This window comes from Phyllobates terribilis, unplaced genomic scaffold (assembly GCF_046119375.1).
Source record: "Phyllobates terribilis strain yellow unplaced genomic scaffold, ASM4611937v1 Scaffold_10__3_contigs__length_209671492, whole genome shotgun sequence".
In the NCBI taxonomy this organism is placed as follows: domain Eukaryota; kingdom Metazoa; phylum Chordata; class Amphibia; order Anura; family Dendrobatidae; genus Phyllobates; species Phyllobates terribilis.
This window is the reverse complement of record NW_027362770.1, coordinates 88,764,216-88,788,781: the sequence shown is the minus strand read 5'-3', so window position 1 is coordinate 88,788,781 and position 24,566 is coordinate 88,764,216.

Genomic DNA, 24,566 nt, shown 5'->3' with positions numbered 1-24,566 from the left:
ATCACAACTAAAGATTTACAGGAGACGGATTGCGATACGGGGGCCGCTGCGGCACTGAGCAAGCTTTGGAGGGGGCCGGCCTATCATTCTACACATAGTACTTATTCTAGGGGGGTTAATAGATTGATTCATCCGAATTTACCCTTTGAATGTGAAGGAAGTATTTGTGACAGGGAGGGAAGGTATGTATGTCTAGTGTGCAGAGTGGCTGGGCTTAGAACTTGTCTAATTGCTCTGTATGTTCCTCCACCTTTCTCTATACAGACTGTGCGCCAGCTATTCCCGTGGATAACGGAATTTGCTACCATACCCCTGTTAGTCATCGGTGATTTTAATATGTACCTACACGCTGAGCTTGATAAGTATAGGGGTAATATGGGGGGAGGGGCTCATCAAGAGACGTCGTTGGCAAGGGTCTTGCAGGAAATTAGCTTGGTAGATGTGTGGCGGGCTCGATTCCCAAATGTTAAGCAGTATTCGTGTTACTCGCCATCCTATTCCTCTGTCCAGAATTGACCTGGCTCTGGGAAATAGTCATCTAGTCCCTCTCGTTACTAAAGTAGAATACTGCACGAGATTGTTATCTGATCATTCACCATTATTGGTTGTTTTGGGGGTCGATCCTGGCACCATAAACAGAAGGGCACTGTGGAGGTTTAACCCCTACTGGCTGGATGTATTTGGGGAACAGATGGACTTAGCAGGTAAATTGGATAGTTTCTTTAAAGACAACATAGGCTCTGCCCCTTTAAATACGGTATGGGAAGCCATGAAGGCATTTTTACGGGGGATCCTGATTAAGGAAATTTCCATGATCAAATCCAAAAACAGGGCCCGTCTTCAGGAGCTGCGGAGGGAAGTAGACATATTGGAACAGAGGTATGTTGGGTCCCCAAGCATAGAGGATAGGGAACACTGGACACGGGCACAGGCTACACTAAATGATCATATATTGAAACAAGCGGAGCATAAACGGTTCTTTCTTAAACAGCAATTTTATGTGGAGGGAGAGAGTACAGGGCACTTGCTGGCCACCATAGCCAAGGCCCAGACTGGGGCTCCTATGATTGCACCTATCAGGGATACTAAGGGTGCGGTAACTACTGATTCAATGGAAGTTTTACAGACAATTATACTCCTCCAAACTGACTAAGGTGCAAAGGGACATAGATCTCTATCTTCATGATATGCAAATACCATGTCTGACAGATGGCCAGAGAGAGCAACTAGATGCACCAATTACACTGGAGGAGATGCAGGAAGCTTTAAAAGATTTTCAAAATAACAAGGCCCCTGGTACTGATGGGATCCTCGCGGAAATTTATAAGGAAGCTGGGGGGGTTTTGCTTCCCAGGTTACTGGAAGGGCTTAAGGGGGCGAGGGAGGGGGGGGCTTTGCCGACTTCAATGAGGGAGGCTAGCATAGTTCTTTTGACAAAACCTGGAAAGGATGCATTAAACCCTGAATCATATAGGCCAATATCCTTACTCTCGGTAGATGTAAAAATTTTAGCTAAGGTCTGGGCTACCAGACTGGTGGCGGTTATCACACATTTGGTTGCAGAAGGCCAGACTGGGTTTATACCGGCCAAGTCGACGGCAATTAATTCTTAATCTGCAAATGCAGTCACAAAATGCGGGTGGTAGGGCAGTGCTATCACTTGACGCCGCTAAGGCTTTTGATCGTGTCGAATGGGAGTATTTATGGGCTGTTTTGAGAAAGATGGGGTTTGGTACTGGATTTCGGGCATGGTCGCGGCTTCTGTATAACAATCCGGTAGCTCAGATTCGAATTAATGGCAATCTTTCTGGTAGCATTGAAATGGGCAGAGGCACGCGTCAGGGCTGCCCGTTGTCTCCCTTACTGTTCGCCCTGGCTATGGAGCCGTTGGCTGTTAAGCTTTGCTCCAGCAGCGAAATACAGGGGTTCCGCTATAAAACACTGGAGGAGCGGGTGGCCCTATATGCCAACGACCTTCTGTTGTTTTTGGGCGACACGGAGCAATCTCTGACGACGGCTATGAATTTAATAAGGGAGTTTGGAGATCATTCTGGCCTACGGATTGATTGGGATAAATCAGTTCTTATGCCGGTGGATGGTTTGTCTCTGAATACTAGGGCAGGGAATACTTGATTGAAGATTGTGCGAGAATTTAAATATCTCGGAGTTAGAGTGACCACATCTATCGGAGATTACATTCCTTTAAACTTACTTGAACTGCTTACCAGATTTCAACAAAAGGCCAATACTTGGAGCAAACTCCCCCTATCAGTAGTAGGTCGAACTAACTTCATTAAAATGGTGTTAATGCCCCAATTATTATATATCCTTCATAATTCACCTGTCTGGGTCCCCATGAGAAAATTTTATAAATTTCAAGTACTATTTCGGGAATTGATCTGGAAAAAAGGGGTTGGATACACTTCAAAGGCCCAAAGATCAGGGGGGACTAGCCGCACCTAATCCATGGATATATTTTCTAGCCTCTCAGACTCAACAACTCTGGTTAATTCAGGGGAACCTAGATAAACTGATACGTCTACTCAAACACAATTTGCCAATTACCTCCTTTCTAGAAACGGGAATCTCGGGGTGGGATGCTAGGCGGCATCTTCCGACCCTAGCACTTATGGGGAAAACGTGGCAGAAAATCAAACTGTTGTTGGGAATAGAGGGTTTTACCCCATTGTGGCATAATGCGGGCCTTCCAGAGATCCAGAAATTGAAAGGATTCGGAATATGGGAAAAATTGGGAATAACTAATGTGGCACAAATATTAGAGGGGGAAATATTTAAATCGTTCCATCAGCTGAAAGAAGAATACTGTATTCCACAAACTAGTTTCTACTTTTATCTCCAAATAAGGCATGCATGGTTTGTACAGCTGCGACATATGCAGAGTAAAATCCAACATCATCTACTGTTTAACACATTATTATGCCATAGAGGTGGGAAGGGATTGATTTCCAGAATCTACGGGATACTTATGCAGCAATTTCAGTGGGACAGACCCTTAAATGTTAAGGAGAGGTGGGAGCATGACATTGGTACTATAACCTCGGAAGAATGGGAAGATGTGGTGGGGAGCGTTCCGATACTATCTACATGTGCGGCACATAGACTCTCACAGTTGTACTTATTGCATAGGGTATATAGAACTCCCAAATTTCTACAGCGCATTGGAGCAAGGAATGACAGTGTGTGTCCAAAATGTGGAGAGGAAGGAGCAGATCTTATGCATATGATGTGGACGTGTAGGAGGGTCGCGGTATTCTGGAATGTGTGTGTAGTACATTAATAATGTGTTTGAGTGTAATCTACCCTTATATCCTAAAGTGTGTGTTGGGCCATGTAGAAATAATAGGATGTGACGAGGATGAAATAATAGCCGTTAAGAGGACTCTATATCAGATCAGAAAGCTTATAGCTGCACATTGGTTGGATCCCTCTCAGGTTCCAGGAATTCTTGGATAGATTGCGTCTTTTATTAAGATTAGAAGAGGGAGTGTACAAAAAGCGGAAGGCTATACGGAAATTTGATCAAATCTGGGGTAGATGGAGCACGTTTCATGGTTATCATATTATGTCCATTTTAAATATCAATTGAGTCTGAAATGTTGTGGTCTCTCAGGTTCTACTTAACTAATCACTGACTATTAGATATTATGCTCTGTATCCATGGATCAAATTATCAATGCTTTAACAGTTAGATAAGCTATATGATAATATGCCGTCTGTAATTAAATTTGTCTTTGCCATATGGTTTTTGGGGGTGTAATGGGCGGGGGGAGGGTGAACGGGTGGGTTTTGAAGGGCATTGCCAGTTGGGTGATGCCTCAATGTTTATGTGCAATGTTAAAAAAGTATTTTAATAAAAGGTATCTGATTTTTTTTTAAAAAAAAGGAAAGTCGCTTGTGAAAACCCACCAGGACAAAGTGCACGGTTCTGTATCATGTGGGAAAACATCAAGAAAAGCTCTAGGAAATATCAACAAGCAAGTAATGACCCAGAAGAACGGGCAGCCTCTGAAAGGAGACCGGAAAGTGCCAAAGCCTGCGCCAGCTGTTATACAGGTATAATGTATTACCGCAGCTCTGATCATACACCGCTCTTGTGTTCTGCCCTGTACTGATGTACAGACTTGTATCTACATAATCCTAAAATGCCACAGGAACATCTGCAAGAAGATCACATGGCATTTTCTACTATTACAAGTCCCATTATTATCTGTTGGATTAAAGTGGGCTAATATCTGGCTAATCTAGCTGTGTAACGTGTATGGGGGTCTCCTGGCTGCCCTAACAAATGTTCAGTTCAAATACCCGCTCCTTGTTCTCTAGGCACACATTGCTTAGAGGCAGCAGATTACCCTCCTCCCCACAGAACACATGAGAGCTCATCTGTATGTTGGGAGAGATGGCTGCTAGCCAAACAGTGTATGGCCAGGCCACAGCTAGGCCACAAGGGCTTGGCTGACTCCTTTTCAGATCATATATGGAGAACCTAATGGTAAATACTGGATAAATGAAGCTTGTGACCTGGTTCCCGTTCCCCACTAGGTTTCTGACACTTCTGATAAGACAGACGAGCAGCAGTACCCCGACATTGAGAAGTTTGTTCCCTACAATCCTGCAGGTAACTCTTCCACACCTTGCTGTACCTATTGCCTGCCATTAGCCACTTGCCTTTACATTTAATTTTGAGCATCAGAATCAATTATAATATTTGCACCTCAAGCTGGATGGTGTTAGTGAATTTGTCACCAGGATTTTGCTGCCCCATCTGAGAGCAGCATGATTTAGGGGCAGAGACCCTGATTACAGTGATGGGTCACTTGGTGCAGTTTAGAGTAACTGTGTCTGCTGCAGATCTACAAATGCTCTGAATGCTGGGCTCTGTATAACCCCACCCACACCACTGATTAGTAGCTTTCTGCCTATGCACAGTGTACAGAGCTATCCATCCGTTGTGGGGACAGGGTTGGACTACATGGCAGTAGCTTTACTAGTCCTCTGGTGGCAGTCTCCTGCTGGGGGAGGATCACTTATCAAAACTACAGCAGTCAGCCCAGAAAGCAACACGTCTCTGGAATTGGGGATCTTTGTCCCCACGTTGTGCTGCTCTCACATCAGGTGGCAATAAACCTGGTGACAGATTCCCTTTAAATGCAGTTTAGGGCCATCTCTGTTACACTCTTACTCTCTATTAGCTGGAATGTCCCATCTGCCTAATGCAGCCACAGATCTCATGGCTGCAGTATCCGGATCTTCAGAAACTCGCTGACATCGTGTCAGTTAATCCAATGAGTGTTTGCAGTGACAGCAATGTCTGTTAGCTGGGCTTCTGCTGCTGCTCAGTTGTGGAGGAGAGCAGACAGATGTCAGTGTGGTGTTCGGAGGCTCCTGGGGCCCCTGCACGTGACATCAGGAGTGCCAGAGATCCAGAGTGTGGTCTTGGGCTCCACTATACAGGTGGGACTCTGCAGCTATTTGGGGGTGGGGAGAGGAGGGCACAACACTGACGTGTGCAGTGAAGGTGGTTCAAGTTCATTGATGCTAGATGACCCATTTTGGTGCATTGAGCCCAAAGGTAAACTAGGAATGCCAAAGAACCAATCAAGAACAACCGAACAAAATAGTCAAATTCTGCATAAATAGGAAATCTACTTAACCGTGTATTCATTAAAGGTTTTTTAGAGTGACACCATAGAGACAGGCGCTCACACCAGTGTACATACAATAGTTAAAATACAAAAATATAGACTAGATCTCACAGACACAGGGCAAAGTGTGTGGTATGGAATCCAATATATAATGTATCAGAGCAAAGATTATAGATCTAACCATGCAATAGCTCTGTCCAAGAGTAATTGAATAAATCTACTATATGACAAGATAAGAGTGCTTGTGCATAATCCAAATAGGGATTCCCAACACAGGAAGTATGTAAAGGTGCTTAGTGCATATCAAGGTCGGTAGTGAATAAAGCATTAGTACCTGTGTGGTCCAGAGACTTGTGTGGAGCCCACCCAAGTGTTGGGAATCCCTATTCAGATTATGCACAAGCACTCTTATCTTGTCATATAGTAGATTTATTCAATTACTCTTGGACAGAGCTATTGCATGGTTAGATCTATAATCTTTGCTCTGATACATTATATATTGGATTCCATACCACACACTTTGCCCTGTGTCTGTGAGATCTATTCTATATTTTTGTATTTTAACTATTGTATGTACATTGGTGTGAGCGCCGGTCTCTAGTGTCACTCTCTTACCTAACCGTGTATTCATTAAAGGTTTTTTCCTATTTATGCATACATTTTCTATATTCGGTTCTTGATTGGTTCTTTGTAATTTCTTCCAAACTGTCCTGTCCACATGTCTGGTGAATGTGTGAATTTCTAACTAGCACACATGTTGGTGTAGTATTTACAGAGATTTTAGTGCCGTATCTTACTACAATCTAGGAATGCCTCCTAATCTTAAGCACCACATTAAAGCCCTTTTAAACCATAAGATATGAGTGGACTTGCAGCAAGATTGCTGGGTATCTTTGAGCAGCCAGTTGCTTATTCCTTTTCCAAAGATCAACCTATGCTAAAACTATATTATATATTTTTTGCCTTGTAGATTTTGAGACCTTTGATGTCCCAGAAGAACATAAACTGAGTCACCTCTCCCTGGCTGGTGTCGGTCTTATAGCTAATGTGAATGATGCTAAAAGGTTTGCGTCTCTACTAAGCCTAGAGCCGGCCCTCATGGACATCCCTGCACTTAGTTGGGTGTCAGGTAGGTGATTATAATTGAAATGGCAGATAAGATGGTGAAAGCCAGCCTTACTCTGCAGAGATCACTACACATCATGGTACTGTCATCAATACGGGTGACTGCAGTTCTGACACCTTCATACCAAGCACTGTAAAAGCCTAAAACCATTTGGTGAAAACAGTGACTGCCAGCAGTTAGATATGACGCCAGAATTATGGTGCAAATACTTTAATAACACCAGTCTGGATGAATCAGAGCCCCGTTGTTTTGCCATGCAGGGTTTACAGCTCGCTCCCTTTCCCCTGCACTGTCACTGCTGCAGCCTATAACTAGCAGCAGGGGAAGGAGTACAGCTGATGGGGTTAAAATTGTCACCAGGTGATTGCCCCTACATTGTGCTGCACTCAGATGGGGTAGCAGAGACCCTGATTCCTGTGGTCTTAAAAATGACAGCAAGCGACATCACTTTTCTCTGTCTAGCAGTTCTCTGAATGCTGAGCTCTGTGTAACCCCACCATTAATTGTACCCATGGTCAAAGCTGCTAATCGGTGATGAGGATGAGCTCTGTAGGACTACATGGCAGCAGGTTTACTAGTCCTCTAGTGGTGGTCTCCTACTGATAATTATTGATATTTATCAGCACTACACTAAGCAGTCCGATAAGTGTCACACCGCTGGAATCGGTCGCTCAGATTATGTCCCAAAATCCTGATGGCAGATTCCATTTAAGTAGTAATCTCGGCCATGTTGGTAACAGGCTACAATCCTCATCCATGTCTAGACTTGTGGGCTGGGTTTTGAGTGACTTGACCATTAGCTTCCTTGTTCTCCTCACTCTCCCCATATAACTGTTATCCAGTGTCACTAGCCTCAGTCCCTACAGCAGGGGTCCGCATTCTGGGGCTCAGACCCCCCGTGTGCCTTACAGCTGGGTGCATTTACATCAGGTCTAGCGAACAGCCATAAAGAGCAGGTCTCCAGATGGTGACTTGTGAAGAACCCTGCAAAGAACAGCAGATCTGGATGTGTAGATGGGTGGGAAGCTTGAGAGAAAATGATACTGCCGGTTAGAGGGCGCTTGAAGCTAGAGGTGATGGGAGAATACCTGATGGGGTCACATCCAGGGGTACTCATTAAGTATACCTCCTATAACGGTGGGGGCACCGGATCTTTAACTGCCGTTATATGCTTAATGTGGGTCATTGGACACCACTGAATTGCTATATAGCAGGTCAAATAGGTTTTCTACACTAGTCAAAATAACTTTGTATTCCAGATGCTGCTGACAGTCTTCCATCTTTCCTTGCCATGCTGGAAGAGATCGCTGTGGAGATGCCCCTGACTGACTGAACAGTTTAAACAGTGAAACGTCACTTATTTATTTGTCCTCCATTTTGTTAGTGCGCTTGTTCTTAAATAATAAAAAAAAATGTTTTAATGAATGTATTGCTTGTTACATATATTGAAGGATGGCATTACAGTTGGGAATTTCTACTCTACTTCTGCTAAAGTGTAAATTCACCATGTGTTGGAGGAATGTAGCTTTTCCGGAGCCGTGTATACAGTGCTGGCCAAAAGTATTGGCACCCCTGCAATTCTGTCAGATAATACTCAGTTTCTTCCTGAAAATGATTGCAATCACAAATTCTTTGGTATTATTCTCTTCATTTAATTTGTCTTCAATGAAAAAAACACAAAAAGAATTGTCCTAAAGCCAAATTGGATATAATTCCACACCAAACCTAAAAAAGGGGGTGGACAAAAGTATTGGCACCCTTTGAAAAATCATGTGATGCTTCTCTAATTTGTGTAATTAACAGCACCTGTAACTTACCTGTGGCACCTAACAGGTGTTGGCAATAACTAAATCACACTTGCAGCCAGTTAACATGGATTAAAGTTGACTCAACCTCTGTCCTGTGTCCTTGTGTGTACCACATTGAGCATGGAGAAAAGAAAGAAGACCAAAGAACTGTCTGAGGACTTGAGAAACCAAATTGTGAGGAAGCATGAGCAATCTCAAGGCTACAAGTCCATCTCCAAAGACCTGAATGTTCCTGTGTCTTCCGTGCGCAGTGTCATCAAGAAGTTTAAAGCCCATGGCACTGTGGCTAACCTCCCTAGATGTGGACGGAAAAGAAAAATTGACGAGAGATTTCAACGCAAGATTGTGCGGATGGTGGATAAAGAACCTCGACTAACATCCAAACAAGTTCAAGCTGCCCTGCAGTCCAAGGATACAACAGTGTCAACCCGTACTATCCATCGACGTCTGAATGAAAAGGAACTGTATGGTAGGATACCCAGGAAGACCCCACTTCTTACCTCGAGACATAAAAAAGCCAGGCTGGAGTTTGCCAAAACTTACCTGAGAAAGCCTAAAACGTTTTGGAAGAATGTTCTCTGGTCAGATGAGACAAAAGTAGAGCTTTTGGGAAAAAGCATCAACATAGAGTGTACAGGAAAAAAAAGAGGCATTCAAAGAAAAGAACACGGTCCCTGCAGTCAAACATGGCGGAGGTTCCCTGATGTTTTGGGGTTGCTTTGCTGCCTCTGGCACTGGACTGCTTGACCGTGTGCATGGCATTATGAAGTCTGAAGACTACCAACAAATTTTGCAGCATAATGTAGGGCCCAGTGTGAGAAAGCTGGGTCTCCCTCAGAGGTCATGGGTCTTCCAGCAGGACAATGACCCAAAACACACTTCCAAAAGCACTATAAAATGGTTTGAGAGAAAGCACTGGAGACTTCTAAGGTGGCCAGCAATGAGTCCAGACCTAAATCCCATAGAACACCTGTGGAGAGATCTCAAAATGGCAGTTTGGAGAAGGCACCCTCAAATATCAGGGACCTGGAGCAGTTTGCCAAAGAAGAATGGTCTACAATTCCAGCAGAGCATTGTAAGAAACTCATTGATGGTTACCGGAAGCGGTTGTTCGCAGTTATTTTGGCTAAAGGTTGTGCAACCAAGTATTAGGCTGAGGGTGCCAATACTTTTGGCCAGCACTGTATATCTCTAATTTAGAACGATGACTGCACTTCACTACAAGCTAATTGTGCTTGAGCATTGTTAAAGGTGATCTCTGAGAAATGTAGATGAATACACATTTAACACCTTCCTCTCTTGCAGTATATTTTAATCACAGGTAAAGTTCCCTGCCTTTAACCCCTTTCTGACATGGTAATACATTCCTGTGCCCTTGGCTTTATTGACCAGGGAGGTATTACGACATGGCGATCGCACACAGGTTGTGCGGGTGTGATAGCCGCCAGGTGTCAGCTGATTCTGACAGCTGGCACTCTGTGCCAGGAGCAGTGCCTGCACCGCTCTCCGCACTTTAACCCCCTAAATGCTGTGAAGACCTTGAGTCTTCCATGGGCATAACACTATTCAGACAACGCAGGGTGAGGGTAAAACAGTGTGGCAATACTTTATTGAACCACCAAACATATAGAACAGTCCCAGCAAACACCCAAGATGCCACAACATTGCACAGTCTCACCCGGCCGCTGGCCCGCCCAGAATAGATCAGCTGCAACTTCGGGACTTCCAGGGCCAGCTACCTCACTAGTGGCTCCCCACTTTCGGCGGGCTGCCACAGAGAGGAGGTAGCAGCAAGCTTAGGAAGCCGACAGTCCACCGAGGTACAGGGCAGGAGACCCGATGGTCCCACCTGGGCTTCTCCAAGAGCTTCAATGGGGTCAGATGACCGGCTGGTCCCAATCTGGCTTCTCCGAACGTCTCCATGGGTTCCAGGTGACCAGAGGCTGCCACCTGGCAACTCCAAACAACATATCCATGGGGCTAGATGACTTCATCGTCCCAACCTGGTTCCCCCAAATGTATCCATGGGTTCTCTGATGGTCAGTGGAGCAGATCTATATCCTTCCAGTCATGGTCGTATACCCTTAGGCCGGAATCATGTAGAATGCAAATCTGGATTGAGCCATGCTATCCATCTGCTGTCCTGAAGAATGTCTATCTGATTCTCCATGATTCCCTTTTCAGCAGGATAGAAAACCACTTTTTATATTTATGTATGTGGCTAAGGTCATCAGTCACGTGGGGAGGGGGGGTACAGTGCTCAGGTCTCATTGTTTGAGCTAAATCCCCTGTTCTTGTAAATAAACTAGCTGACTTTAGTACAATTGATAATCAGCATATTAACAAACATTGTTTCCAAACCAAGAGTAGTCAATATTGTCAACACAAAGATAATAGTGTATTTCTCTTGGCTTAACAAATTTAGAAGTCTGGCTAATTAAGATTAGAAGCTGTGTGGTCACAAAAGCGATAAAAATTCATGTGCCCAATAATGGTACCAATAAAAATGTCAACTTGTCCAGCAAAAAAACAAGTCCTTACATGACTGTCAGCCAAAATATGGAAAAAAGTTATAGCTCTCAAAATATGGCGATGCAAAAACTAGTCTCTGCAGGAAAAAAAAAAGCCTCCCAAAGATCGCAGTATAGCTTGGCTCACATTTATCCTGCTCTGAACGCTTATGCCGGGGTATCCATGTAAATCTCTGAAATACGTGCTTCAGATGGAACCTTCGGCGGAAGATTCCCTGTAAGGAGGCAAATGGAGACGCCCTCTGGCCTGTGATCCCACGGTGTCCGTCTTTCCATTAGGCATGCATAAAAGTGCCTTCGGCCACAGTTTTGTGAACCTCCTTTATTTAAAAAAAAAAGAAAAAAGGACACCACTAAACAGAGGCCAGACGGAGTCCAGACTAACCCTGCTGCCTCATTATAGTGAATGGATCCCTGGAGTTAGGGTTGTATTAGGACTTTAAAAAAAAACAAAAAAAAACTGCTCGCTACTTCAGTTTGCATCGGGTGCTTGGGTATGCACTGAGTATCAGGGGTGCTCGAGTCTCCGCCCCGCATGTTTTGCGTCTGTTATACAGCCAAAAAAAAACAAAACACGGGGGATTGCCTGCCATACACGAGCAATCCCCCACACGTTTCTTTTTGGGGGGTGTCTAACAGTGAAAATGCGTGGATTCGAGCATCTCACTCGAGCACCCGCTATACTTGGTGCATATCCGAGTACCCGATGCAAACTCAAGTAACGAGCACTTGCGCGCAAAACTAATGACAACTTATTCAACATGATGACCTAATGTTATTGTCAGGAAAATATTAGTATCAGGAAAATGTTCTTCCATATCTGCCTGACATAGATGTTCACCCCCCTCCCTTATTCCCCTTCTGCTCAGCACAAAAGCCCCAATTAGCACACGCCTGAGAAATAGCTAATGCAAACGATGCCAGGCAAGGAGTGTTATAACTTTGTTAGGAAGCAAGCATCTTGTCTCTGAAAGACGCAGGAGGTAATTAAAACACAGACCTGAGATAGATTGACACCTTCTCCCAGGCCAGAGTTTGGAGGAAAGAGGAAATGGTTTGTTAAGTTCAAAGGCACTCACAAACAATTCCCAGCCACCAGCCATAGCCAGATCGACTCTGATATGAAATATTATGAGTTCCATACGTCCGACAGTAACGAGACCCATATGTGTAGTGACCAAATCAGCCCAGGAATGTATAGGTAGTTTTCCAGGGCTGTAACCAAAATCAGGGAGCTGTAGCGCAAAAACACCAGAATAGCAGACTGCAGCTATGTGATGTGTGATATCTAAATAAAGATAAAATCATAAGGGAAAAAATGGCGTAGTTTGCAAGATTCTGCGATCAACGAGCGATGAGTTATCACAGAAGTTAGCGTTTTTAATAAAAATGTACAGGCTGGAGACCGGCCCACATGATGTCACCACAAGGAGCGTGTGGGCAGATCTCCCCTTAGGTATAAGACAATCCATGGAGAAGACAGGAGCACTCATTGCCAGGGGGGGAATAAGAATTATAAGCAACGGGTCCTTTTCAATAACAGCATAATCTAACTGGAGAGCCCCTCCTCCACCTATATTGAATCGTCTCAGCGATCGTATAGTGTAAGTTTTCTTCTTTCCTCCTGTTTATTTTATGTAACTGCATATGTATTTTAATGTCCCCTTTGTAACATCCTTGTATATATTTTTCCTAAACACTGCCTCCCTTTTGGATTAAATATAAAATTTAATAGTCCTGTTCCTTTTGTTCTGTAATAGTTCCCTTCCCCGAAGCCATATACGCTACCAAAATGCAGGCGTCCGGCCTGTATGATATTTCAAACTCGGCCGGTGGTGGCAGAGAGAATTAATAATTGGGCTATCTTGAAGCTGACAATGACCGTACGGAGGGCGTTAAACACGAATTCAAGGCTGTGGAACCCAGGGTGTTGCGCCATACACTCACTGGTTGCTTACCGATACCAACGTAAAGAGTAGTCTGGATCGCGTGCTCACGACTCTGAACAAAATACGGACAGCATGACGGCACGGTGAGATATTGCGTGATCTCCCCGGTGTCGTCCCTCTGTGTGTATTGGAATTCCTGACAGTTATCAAATTCTGTGTCGTACCTCTGGGTTCAAAATGTTCACTGTACCCCTTGATAAAATCCTTGAGGGGTGTAGTTTCCAAAATGGTGTCACTGGTGGGCGGTTTCCACTGTTTGGGAAGCCTCTGATGCACCTAAATGCGACACAGCGTCCACTAATTATTCAACCAAATTTTACATTCAAAAAGTCAAATAGCGCTCCTTCCCTTCTGTGCCCAAGCAGTGGTTTTCCCCCACATATGGGGTATCGGCGTGCTCAGGAGAAATTGCACAACAAATTTTGGGGTCTATTTTTTTTCCTGTTATCCTTACGAAAAAAAAATAAATTTAAAAATGTGTACAATTTTTGTGAAAAAAAGTTAAATGTTAATTGTTCCATATTCGAAAAATTCCTATGAAGCACCTGAAGGGTTAATAAACTTCTTGAATGTGGTGTTAAGCACCTTGAGGGGTGCATTTTTTAGAATGGTGTCACTTTTGGGCATTTTCTGTCATAAAGGCCCCTTAAAGTCACTTCAAATGTGATGTGGTCTCCAAAAAAAAAAAAATGGTTTTGTAAATTTTGTTGAAAAAATGAGAAATCGCTGGTCACCTTTTAACCCTTATAACTTCCTAACCAGCACAATTTCAGAACCAAAATATTTTTGATGTAAAGTAGACATGTGAGAAATGTTATTTATTAACTACTTTTGTGTGACATATCTCTCTGATTTAAGGACATGAAAATTCAAAGTTTGAAAATTGCTAAATTTTCGCCAAATTTCTGATTTTTTTTTCTCTTTTTTTTTCACAAAAAAAGCCAGTCATATCAAATTTTACCAGTATCATGAAGTACGAGATGTCACGAAAAAACAATTTCAATCAGTGGGATCTGTTGAAGCGTTCCAGAGGTATTACCTTAAAGTGGCCTGGTCATTAATGTGCAAACAACCTTGGGGGTAAAGGTGTTAATGTGGACTTGCACACCGAGCCCACACCTTTCCCTGCACATGATGGCTGATCTAATCAGTCATCATGTGCCTTAACAGCCATGAGTGGAGCAGTTTATCCACTTGCAGCTATTAACTGGTTAAATGTCTGTCAATCACTGATGGCAGGATTTAACATGTGCTGGCAGAAATTGCATCATTGGTCTCCCTGTCACGTGATTATGGGGTGCTGATGGTTTGTTATGACAACTGAGGGTCTGCAAACCCGCCCCCCCCCCCTCCATGCCAGTCATTACAATCCTCCTGTGAACACCAGCCCGTAGCCGGCGTACAGTATATAGCAGATCGTGACTTCTGCTATACATGGCACAGGCGATCAGACGATCCCAGCTTCAAGTCCCCTAAGGGGACTATTAAGTCGATGTGTTCTATTTTTCATACTTTTAAAACCTACGTTTAACCCCTTACTTACCGGGGACGTATTAGTACGCATATTTGCGTACCGCCGGTTCAGTGAGGGCTCCGGCGCTGAGCCCTCACTGAACCGAGCACATGTCAGCTGATTCTTACAGCTGACATGTGCCCGCAACAGCCGCGGGTGGAATCGCGATCCACCCGCGGCTGTTAACCAGTTAAATGCTGCTGTCAATCTCCGACAGCAGCATTTAACGCGCGCTTCCGGGTAGCGCGTCATAAGCCCCGCCCACCGGCGACCCCGTCACGTGATCGCGGGTCGCCGATGGGCGTGCATGACAACCCAGGGTCTGCAGCAGACGCCTGTGGTTGCCATGATCTTGTCGCTATGAGCGCCACCTAGTGGTCGGCGCTCATAGCACAGGACCATTTCTGCTGCATGCAGGGGACCTGCTCGTCCCCTGTATGTAGCAGAGGCGATCGGATAGTTGCTGCTTCTAGTCTCCTATGGAGACTATAGAAGCATGCAAAAAGTAAAAAAAAAAAGTTTTTAAAAATATAAAAAAAAATAAAAAAATATAAAAGTTTAAATCACCCCCCTTTCGCCCCATTCAAAATAAAATATATAAAAAAAAAACCCACATACACATGTTTGGTATCGCCGCGTTCAGAATCGCCCGATCTATCAATATAAAAAAAGAATTATTCCGATCGGTAAACGGCGTAACGAGAAAAAAATTCTAAACGCCAGAATTACGTTTTTTGGTCGCTGCAAAATTGCAATAAAATGCAATAACGGGCGATCAAAACATCGGATCTACCCCAAAATGGTATCAATAAAAACGTCAGCCCGGCACGCAAAAAATAAGCCCTCAAACAGCCCCAGATCCCGAAAAATGGAGACGCTACGGGTCTTAGAAAATGGCGCTATTTTTTTATTTTTTTTTTTACCAAATTTTGGAATTTTTTTTCACCACTTAAATATAAAAGAACCTATACATGTGTGGTGTCTATGAACTCGTAATGACCTGTAGAATAAGAAGAGCAGGCCAGTTTTAGCATTCAGTGAACATGGTAAAAAAAATAAATAAAAAAACAACTGTGGTATTGCACTTTTTTTGCAATTTTACCGCACTTGGAATTTTTTTCCCGTTTTCCCGTACAGGATATGATAAAACTAGTAATGGCGTTGAAAAGTACAACTCGTCCCGCAAAAAATAAGCCCTCACATGGCCATATTGACCAAAAAATAAAAACGCTATGGCTCTGGGAACAAGGGGAGCAAAAACGAAAATGCAAAAACGAAAAATGCTCCGGGGCTTAAGGGGTTAAACCCTCTTCCTTTTGCTCCATTAAAAACCATTTGAAAAAGTGCACATTTGGTATCAGCGTTCAGAAATGTCCTATTTATCTAAATATAAAAACAAGTAATCTGAGTGAAAAACTAACAAACCCTATACATGTTTGGTATCTGTGTACTCATACTGACCTGGAGAATAATATAACAAGGTCAGTCTTACCATATAGTGAACATGGGGTAAAAAAAGCCCTCATATGACTCTGGGGACAGAAAAATTAAAGGGTTATGGCTCTTGTAATAAGGGGAGGGAAAAACAAAAGCAGAAAATCACAAGGTCATGAAGGGGTTACATAGTAAACACTTTTCTAAATACCTTTTTGCTTGGTCTACTGCACTCAGGATTCCAAGATGGCGGCTACCATCAATTACAACCTGTCCTAGATCTGAGGACACGCGCTCTGAGTAGGAAAGGCTGTCAGGCACAAGACCAAGGGCAGAGCAGCGGCATTATGATCGCACATGCCCCCGTTCAGTCAGCCTGACCGTTTTACTGTGTCGGTCCTACTTCGTGTCCTGGCAGTTGCCATGTTTAAAATCCTGAGTGTGCAGTAGATAAAGCAAACCTCTGCTAAATGAAGGTATTCAGAAATAGGAATAGTTTGTAAATGTTTTATTACATTTCTTGGAGAACCCTTTTAAGCTTTTCACACACAATCTTGCAGACTAATCCTGCAAACAGGCTGCCAAGCAAGGAGCAAAACGCTCAATGGGGTGAAATGATCTGAGCAGCACAAAAGTCATTTTCAGCAGTGCGTCATCCTGTGTAATCAGTAAGTATCCCAACACAAATGATGCCGTCCACTATAATACGCCCTTCCGAATAGATCTACCCGAAAGAAAGAAAGGGGAGCAGAGAGATGCGTCTAAGGATTAATCCAAATAAAATCTGATTCTTTATTGAAACATTAGCAATATAAAATTGATATAAAGGAGAAGTGACAGAGTGCCACACCACCACAGGTATACAGGTTCCCACAAGCAGCAAACAATAATTATAGGACAGCGATCCAATGGTAGAACAGCCCCAAATTCATGCACTCCTCACTCAGTAATCAGGGCATAAACCGCTCCAACAAATAGAGAAAATACAGAGGTATAAAAGCCAGGCCAATCAGTATCAGACGGTATGAACTATGCTTCAAGTTAGAAAAAGGTAATTTTTATATATAGACCATCAGATATACGATTAGACCTATCACCTAAATGTAAACATATATAACCTGATGAAACGGCTATAGTATCAAGAGGGACAAAAGGAATGATTTCATAAATCCAGTAAAGATGACAAGTAATTCTCAGGGGAAACAAAATGCATACATAGTGTGTAATCATATACAACCTGGTGGCGGGATGTAGGTACCCCCTGAGGAAGCCGACGCAAAACGCGCGTTGGGGTAACGTACATCCCACCACCAGGTTGCACAATAATTCTGCTATGTTTAACTGTCCAAGCAAAGTGGATGTGATTTCATGAGACGTGCGCCCGCTATTAGAATTCAACAAATAGTATTTTACATTATTTATAAGTTAGTATTTATCTATATTCCTGTCTCTTCACCTGTTTTTGCAAGTGTTCTTCCTTTCCCTTTTCTTTCTTTGCTTTTCCCATACCTTTTCTTCCCCTCCTACCTTTTTAAATGTTTTATATATAAGGTATCTTATATGTATATCGTAACTCCTTTCTCTTGCTTATCTTGTCCATACCAATCTTTTCCATTTTCCCTCTATCCCTTTAATTTTTTCTTTTTCCTTAATTTTCTTTAATAAACTATATTTTTCCTTCCCCCTTCTCATCCTTAACCCTTTATTTTGCCTATATCTTTCATCCCTTTAAATTTTGCTTTTATTTTGTTCTTGTTTGCTTCTATATAACTGTGTATTTATAATATGTATCCCCTCCTTTTTCTTTACCCCATTTATGTAAAAAATCCTTAATAAAAACTACTTTACCAAAAAAGGCGCTCACTGTGCACCCAAGGACGCTGCTGCGGTTTTGGTGCTTTTTTTTCTCTAGATGCTTCTATGTGGAGCCTAAAAAAAAGGCAGATACTATATTAAGTGCAGAATCAGTTTTTCTATACTATTAAAAGCAGATTAAAAAAAGCGGCTTCACACCTGCACCAAAAATGCATCAAATAAGGGGGAGAAGATTGTTATTGCGTAGTTTGGTGCGGACATCTGCTGAAAACAATAAACACAGTATTTCGGCAACGTGTGAACTCGCCCTTACAGAAACAAAAAAAGTCATATGTCATGTAGTGAAGCTACATAAAGATGAGAAAGTTCTGGCGGCTCCGACTGTGAATGAAGGAACAAAAAATAATTCACAGGTCCCAACTAGAGAGGAGCAGGACGCACAGATGACGTTGCGCTGCCCCGGGTGATCAAAAGCCGCCGGGGACACCGGAAGATAAGAGACTCGCGGCCTCCTGTCCAGCCGCCCAGTACCACTCATCAGGACGCTGGACCAGAGACCCGTGAATTGATCCGCTCATCTCTAGTCCCAACCATCCCGGACACAGCAGCCAGTCCCAGATTTGGGTCTTCGCCCTGCAGTCTGAAGTGTCTGCTGAGTCCCTCACTGCCAGAGCCCCTCTGACAACTCTTCCTGCCGGGGGATAAAGACAATGGTAAATGGCTGTGGATTGGGGTGTGGCCAGGGGCCAAAAATTGCCGTGGCGTGCCACATGATGTGTCCCTCTTTCGGTTATTCAAAAGTTGGGAGGTATGGTAACGTCATCTCTTAACCATCTAACATAATGTAAGTGTTGTATCTAATCTACGGTGGTGTACCGACTATTATAACAATGTAGCAAACCCTATTCCTAGTGTCAGAAAACCTGGATAACGTGTTACTTATTCAGTGTAACAGGCTCTAAGTGAAGATGGTCTTTAATGTGCCTTTTTGGCTTGCACCACCCATGGTATCACCACTGTGTGTGTAATGTATACTTCGCAGATACAGAGGATTATAATGTAAAAGTCAGTTTATTTGAGATAAACTTGAGTCAAACTGGCGTTCAGCAGATTAATCTGAATAATCTGTAATTGTTTTTGCTATGTATACCCCTTTCACATCATGGAATAAATGGCGCTATAATAAATAAGAATAATTAATGTGCTGTAATATATTTCTGGGATAGTTTCACAGAAACCAGCCTGAGGGGTCTGGTGGCTTTTGGGCAGCTGATCTGCTCTCAGGATGTCCCCAGGGCAGGCTGTGGAGTCTACGGAAGCTGCAGCAACAAGCGGCTGACCAGAGGTTCATTTTGAAATAACATGAAGGGGATGATTAATGGAAATCAATGAGTCTACAGTCATATTCTGTTCCTCTAAGATCTAGATATTAACATGTAGTTTAATAGTAGGTGGCATTGTGGAGAAATCCAGGTCTTTGTACCGCTGCCTGCAGGTAGTAATGGTTTAAGGGGCTGGAGCCATTGCCAGTTGATGAGAGAATCCTAGGAAATTCTGTAGTCACCGTGCCTTCATGGCACTGCACCAGAGCACAGCTTGGCATACTAAGTGGTGACGAGCCGCCTGAGGCCTGTGCCTAGTTTCCTTTGGTGGCCCCTGTAATATCAGCACTTAGTATCTGATTCATCAGGACTTAAGCCTGGTTTAGAAGTTATTCCAAAATGTTGCAACACTTGGAATTTCCTTGCTAATTCTGGCCAGATATGCCAAAGTGAGCAGAGGAAGGGCGGGACGGGGCATGTGGAAGCCCACGCGACAGATTCTTTAAAAATTCACTTTTGTGGCATAACCTTACAGCAGAAATGTCCTCCAGCCCCGCACACCAGTAAGATGTTCCATCATTATGTGGCATGCATCTCTTAACGAATTAGGTGCATTTACTCCTGCTCACCCATCATTAAGACTTGTGAACACAACGCCAGGCTTAATGAATGGGGCCCTTAATGTACTGGGGGTGGGGGGTTAATGGGAAGAATACTGTTAGAGTAGAATGGAGCAGCACTGGAACAAGAAAAATGTGCATTATTATCTTGTAAAATGTTTCCTTTTATTGGACATCATAGGATCGATGGCTGGTATAATGGGGCATTATGACTTAGGGCAATGTGGCTGCAATGAAACAATATGGCTGTGGGCACTATAAGCGTTATTTTGAGGCACTATTAGGTCTATTCTTCAAACAGTTTCTAGAGTAAAAATACTTGAACTGTCATAAGATTTTTGTGCACTTTTGATGTTATTGCGCCAGTCCAGCCCAGCCCAGCTTCGCCAACTTATTGATATGTATGGGAAATAACGACGTGACCTACAGTTGCACCAAATTCATTCACCCCTGAGCCTGTTTTCACCTTGCTGACCAGTGTCACTTTATGTTTTAATAATTCTGGAACTCTTCAACCAATCCCAGTTATTCTGAGATTGTTTCTCCGTGACACATTGTAATTTATGTTAGTCATAAATTTAGGTCCAAAGTTATTTTTGCATTTATTAGTGAAAATATCGGAATTTTGTCGAAAATTTAGAAAATTTCGCAATTTTCACACTTTCAATTTTTATATCCTTAAAGCAGTTGGTCATGCTGTACAAAATAATTTCTAAATAACATTTCCCATGTATCTACTTTACATCTGCATCATGTTTTTTTTTTTTTTTTTAAGAAGTTAGAAGGGTTAAAAGTTTATCAGCAATTTCTAATTTTTCCAACAAAATTTACAAAACTTTTTTTTAGGGACCACATCAGGTTTGATGTGACCTTAAAGGGCCTCTAACACAGAAAATGCCCAAAAGTGACATCTTTTTAAAAAATGCATCACTCAAAGCACTCAAAACCACATTCAAAAAGTTTATTAACCCTTCAGATGCTTCAGAGGAATTAAAGAAACGTGGAAGTAAAAAATGAACATTTTAATTTTTCCCACAAAAAATGTTCATTTATCCCCAAATTTTACATTTTTACAAGGGTAATAGGAGAAAATAAACCGTTCATTTTTTCTGTAATTTCTCATGGGTACGCCGACAACCCATATGTGGTGGACAACTACTGTTTGGGTGCATGGCAGTGCTCGGAAAAGAAGGCGCGCCATTTGACTTTTGTAGTGCAAAATTGGCTGGAATAGGTAGTTCACACCATGTCGCGAGTGCAGAGCCCCTGATGTGTCTAAACAGTCGAAACCCCCCCCACAAGTGACCCTATTTTGGAAACTACACCCCTCAAAGAATTTATCTAGAGGTGTGGTGAGCAGCTTGAACCCACAGGTACTTCCAGGTACTTCACAGAATTTTATAACGATCCGTGTAAATGAAAAATTACATTTTTCCAACAAACATGTTCCTTTTGCCCCAAATTTTTCATTTTCACAAGATTAACAAGAGAAAATGGACCATACAATTTGTTGTGCAATTTTTCCTGAGTACCCCATGTGTGGTGGAAAAATACTGTGTGCGTGCATGGCAGAGCTTGGAAGGGAAGGAGCGCCAATTGAATTTTGGCTGGAACAGATTGCGGATGCCATGTCACATTTAAAAGCCACTGACATGCCAAAACAGCAGAAACCCCATTTTGGAAACTATACCTCTTGAGGAATTCATCTAGTGGTCTCGTGTGCATTTTTAACCCTCGAGCCTCAGAATTGTATAACTTTGGGCTGAGTCAATGGAAAATTACCATTTTTTCCTCTAAAATGTTACTTTGGCCTCAAGTTTTCAATTTTCAAAAGGCATAATAGGAGAAAATGGACCACCAGGGTTTCCATCTAAATCTCCAAATGACGATTCAGATGAAACCCCGAGTGATCCATTCACTATAATGAGGCAGCAGAGATATTCTGGACTCCATCTGGTCTCTGTTCAGTGTTGTTCTTCTTTTCAGAAGTGCACAAAACTGTTGTCAACCGCACTTTTATGCACGCCTAAAAAGACGGACACCGCCGGATCATAGGCCAGACAGAGTCCACAGTGCCTCCATCTGCCTCATTATAGGGAATCTTCCCCCAGGGGTTCTGTCTGAATCGTGTATTTCAGAGATTTACACGTAAACCCCATTGTAAGTGCTCAGTGCAGAATAAATGTGCGCCGAGCATTTCTGCGATTTTTGGGAAGCTAAATGAACAAATCAACAGCAGGTGAAGAATTTGTTTTATTTATTTTTTACGCCGTTCCTCGTGTGGTATAAGTGATTAGACAACTTTACTCTCTGGGTCGGTGCGATGGCAGCGATTACAGCGATCGCTTCATGTTTAGCAGCTGTCACACGCTAAAAGATGCTTTTTTTTTTTGAGAACTATAATTTTTCTACATTTCTGCCAACAGTCATGTGAGGGCTTATTTTTTGCGGGATGAGTTGGCGTTTTCATTGGTACCATTTTCGGACACATGACAATTTTTGATTGATTTCTTTTCCAATTTTTGGGAGGTAGAATGAACAAAAAGAGAAATTGTTAACTATTGTGACATAATAGATGTGGTTGTTCCGGACGCGGCAATATGTTAACTTTTTTGTTTATTTTTGTTTTTACATAAAATATATATTTATGGGTATAATTTTTTTTATTCCTTTTTCATTATTTTCTGATTTTTAAATAAAATATTTTTACTATTTTTTTATTTTCTTAGTTCCTCTATGGGACTTTAACTTTTAGCAGTCTGATCACTGGTATAATGCATTGCAATGCACTACCATTGCAATGCTTTATACCTGTTTGAGAAAAACATGCGTATGTGTCTTTTTATATAATGTATGTAAACTTCTGGTTTCAACTGTATGTCCGTAGGAGAGGAAAGTGAAGCCAGTGCTGACTGTCACGCCAAAGATGGCTGCCCTCCTATTATATAAATCTCACTTTAACTCCACCACCAGCCTATCACATTCCTAGTTCCACATCCAACCTCCATATCAAACCCAGTAATAAATCCTTGTCATGACCTCAATAAACCCAGCCTTTTTGAGGCCTAGTTCTGTACGGCCATTAATAATGCACTGGTGTAAATAATATGTGTGAGGTAAATTGTGTGGAAAACCGGATTGTAATCAAGCTATGATTTCTTCAATTGGACTGCAATGTCCTGGACCATACGACTTGTACCAGTCATGTGACTTATGCTGCCCCAGGACTACAGCCATATTGGCCAAAGCTGTGATATCACAGAGGCACATACCAGCATGTGGAAGCATGGCGACATAGCGATGACATCACAATGGCAGGTGCCGGAATGTGGAATCTATGACAGCGATGACATCACAATAGATGCCAGCTTGTGGAATCTTCATGACATAGTGATGACATCACAATGGCAGGTGGCTACATAAACAGGAGCGCAGCTCAGGTGCTTTGCACTCGCTCACTGCAGGTGAGAGGAGACACACGGGAGCTCACAAACCACAAGGAAGGCAAGAAGAATCGACTGGAGAATAGGGACAGGAGAAGCCAAGAAGAACAGAATAACCCGCTTCTTAGGCTTCACTGAGCCATGACAAGACTGACAGGATGGAAGCGGAGGAGGAGACCCAGGACCCAGTCACATCCACCTGACTGATGAGAAAGGTGAGAAATTATGTAGATTATGTAGCAGCATTACAACTATTCTCGTTACCCATAGCAACCAGTCAGAGCTCAGCTTTTATTAAAGGGGTATTCCCATCTCCAAAATCCTCTCCCAATATGGAGTAGGTGTAATAATATTAGCAAATACATCCGATTAGAAATGTAGAATAGTTTTTCTGATTCGCTATGTCTCTTCCCTCATGTGCAGGCATTGCAGGACTTTAGCTATCCATGGTTACGACCAATGATATAGCGATAGTTAATTAGCTAGTTGCTAGTGGTCGTAACCATGGATACCTAAGGTCCTGCAATGCCTGCACACGAGGAAAGAGACATAGTGAATCAGAAAAACTATTCTACATTTCTAATTGGAGGCATTTGCTAATATTATTATTATTACTACACCTACTACATATTGGGATAGGATCTTGGAGATGGGAATACCCTTTGAATCTCTGATTGCTGTGGGTAACTAGGAGAGTTTTTTGTTGCTCAGCTTTGATAAGGGGTGACAGTTTTTACTAGACTAAGTGGATATCATTGGTGCAACCAGTGCAGCTGCACAGGGGGCTAATAGGTTAGGGGGCCACTCACCTTCATTTTGTTAATTCTGTGTATTGCTGTAGCAGTGCTGTCCACGTATATATTGATGCCGTGAGGCAGGGGAGTACGTAGAAATCATGATGCCCCATAGCAGAAGTTATAGTTGGGGCCTCCCCCTTCAAAGAAAAAAAATGATATATGTCGGGGTCACAGAAGAGCATATCTCAATTTTCTAGCCTTTACATAGTAATTTTCCTCCTGCTGAAGTCCTCGATTCCTCTCTCATTGCCACCATAAAGTATGATGCCAACAGAAGTGCCCCCCCAAATACAGTATGATACCCCCATGGTGAATTCCTCCACCTTAGCCTCCACATGTACAGTAGGGTCATCAAACTGTGCCCCCCCCCCCTCAACTCCCAAGGCAAAGTAATGTGACCACAACACAGTGTGATCCCCCAACTGTGCCCCCCACACAGCCCTCTATGCAGTGTAATGGGCCTACATACAGTATAATGGCCCCACACTGTATAATAGTCCGCACTAGCCCTCCAAACAGTATAATGGACCCCACATAGGTCAAAG